We start from the raw sequence: 3,177 nt of genomic DNA on the forward strand, positions 1-3,177 counted from the left end.
ATGCACTGAAGCCCCCTTGACCATCTTGGTCTTCACAAGTTCACTGACAGTGCTAAAGCAACGGTTGCGCATCCCTTCACCATATAACTCCGTAAGATGGAGTATGATGGAAGATGCACTGTCCATGCCCTCGTGCTGTCTCTGTAGCTCCTCATTCATGGAAGGCAACAGATAGCACTTGGCTTCTGTATCATCCTCAACGTGCTTGTCATACTTACCACATTCATCCTCAGTGGCCTCGGGGCCAAGAGGTATGTGAGGTGGGGCCTTGTCTAGCACGTAATCAATCTTCTCCAATGTTAGGAGAATCTTGACATTACGATACCATGATGGGAAATTGTGCCCCTCTAGGCAATGTTTGTCGAGTATTTTCGCGAGTGTGCTTCCAACCATATCTAAATACATAAACAATAAAATAATTAGTTTGATTGTTGATTAAGTCAAACGATTCGGGTCTTTAAACCGAATGACACCACTCACCATTTTTGGCAAATTCCATATCCCTCAAGATGGAATCCGGGAGATTTCAAAGAAAGCTCCTAGCGGGTTACGGGAGGCTCACTATTACCAAGCCCACCTCACGATGATACGATGTCGGCTAGCAAAAATAATAATGAGAAGGTACAAGTACCCATTCACAACAACCTCTTGTGATTACCTATCTTTTTGGCCTCTAGAGAAAAATGCCTCACGATGATACGATGTTGGCACCTTTTCTCTTAGTTAAGTTTTGACCCACCATGCCGGTTTAGATAGGGGTTCAAGTATGACCTCACGATGATACGATGTTGGCCACACTCGTTGCCTACCTTCACCTCATCAAATGTTTTAAATAAACTCCTCCTGAGTATAAGCATGCACTTTGCACTCCCCCATGATAGGGTGAAGGCGGTGTACAAGTCATAAACGATTGGAGCCTACCATGGTGGAAGGCCACGAAAAAGTGTTCAAAGCAATCTTACGCTTTCAACTTAATATTGTATGTTGGCTGAGGGATTTTAAGGTCTCATCAATTTTTATTTATTTAATCATATTCAAATAAATTGTCCTATTATAACTATTAGTCCAAAGTTAATGAAATTAGTAGCATATGATATCCCCACTATTTGTTTTCATAAAACAAATCAATATCAAAACATTTTTCAAAATATTGGAGATATATATAACTACTAATTGTATTCATTATAGTTTAGTAGCGTATGATACTCCCACTATTTGTTTTAAGAAAAACAAATCAATATCAAAAACGAATTTTTCAAATATTGGAAGTAACTACTACTACTACGGTTTTTGTATTCCTTTGAAATTGGACTTTATAGTTGTCTTAGGCTCTTGGATGACCATGGACTTATTGGGTTATTGCAACAACGAGCCAACATTGTTGAATAAGAACTCGGAGAGGTTGTGTCAATTTAATTACGTGCTTTTCAATCCAATTAAAACATTTTCATTGAGCCATTAGAAATGAAAGACAATCATTCATTGCTAATTAGGGCGTTGGACCCATTTAATCTTTAATCTCATTTCAAAACCCTCTTTTAGTTATGTCTCCTTACCAATAGTTAAAGAAGCTCTAGTCTAGCACTAGAGGGAATCAACTAACTAAAAGAGATTAAGAAGTAATAAGAATTACAAACCGATTTGCATAAATTCCTACAAATTACACATACTAAGAGGGAGAGATAGATTAATGTCCTAGGTGACAAGGTCCAATTGAAACAGTAATTAAAACACATTCCCAAGGTTCAAACAATTTGAGTTTAGCGCCTTATCTCATAGCTCAATTATCGTTTAAGGCATAAGTCCATAGTCATCCATTTTTCTAACTACTTAATCACATTAAATAATCATATGGAATGCAACATAAACAATTAGATTTAGTGCATATGGGCATAATAATATTATGAGTTTAAACAACCAATAAAATTAAAATCAAATATTTTAACTTTTTATAAGGATGGGGCCTATTATGCAAATATGAAAAGTTAGGGGTCAAACCGTGAATACTTGAAAGTAAATATCAACTTTTCAAAGATTACAAAATAGCCCCACAAGTGGATAAATCCACTAGGGAGGCCGGCCACTTAATGGGGATGGGAGGTTTCTTACACAACATGCATTAATTCAACATTATGAAGAAAAAATTAAATTTTGCTTGTCACTTGGTTTCGCTTTAAGGACTTTAAGAAAAGGGTGATGGAAATTCACCTAGTCAAGTCTAGGATTGAATTAAATTTTTGGGAAGGCTATGGATGGTATGTGCATCATCCAAAACCTCAAAACAATGTATGAACACAAAACAAAAGCATTTTCACCAAAACCAAAACCATGAACACTAAGAACAAAACCATGAACACAATTTCAAGATTTGTACATTCTTGATGATTTTTCAAACCCAAAAACAAAAGTGACAAGAACTCTTCTTTCTAGCTTTAAAAGGATGTGAGAGTGGTTTACAATAAAACACAAACACAACCCAAAACCACCCCCAAAACCGTGCCCTCCCATTTGGAATAAAAACCCCAAATTTTAGTTCTAAACTCAATCTTCATTCATGCATCCAAAACACTTTTGCATGCATATCTTTTCAACTATTGATTTACATTTTTCAACCATTGAAAAACAAAAGATAAACATACTTTGAATGAAGCAATAATATGTCATACATAAAATTAAAACCCATATGCATAAAATCCAAAAGGACATATCTTACATAAACCTTTGGCTCTGATACCACTTGAAGGGAAATTTATGAGATTTCAAGTGGGATTTCTAGTGACTAGCATGCATATACAATTCAAGATTTATTTACGAAAGCAACGGAAGCATGTTATCAAATAATATCAAAGCTCTAGTCATGCAAATCCCCTTCAAGATGCATAGGTTTATGTAAGATGCATAAAAAACAAATTCATATAAAAGAACAAAGTTTAGGAGTAGTTTTATACCTCTTGATCTAGATCTTAGACCAAGGATGGACCACCTCCAAGACCTTTGCTCCTTGAACTCCTTGAGCCTAGCCTCCTTCCTTGCCTCCTCCACTTTGTTTAGAATGAGTGCTCCTAGGTTCTCTTCAAGTTTCCAAAATTGAAAACCTCTAAAGATCCTCACCCACTAGTGTAGTGAGAAGGATGAAGGAATAACCAAAAGGGTGAGAAAATGATTAGCTAAATCACC

This window comes from Malus sylvestris, chromosome 8 (genome assembly GCF_916048215.2).
Source record: "Malus sylvestris chromosome 8, drMalSylv7.2, whole genome shotgun sequence".
In the NCBI taxonomy this organism is placed as follows: Eukaryota; Viridiplantae; Streptophyta; class Magnoliopsida; order Rosales; family Rosaceae; genus Malus; species Malus sylvestris.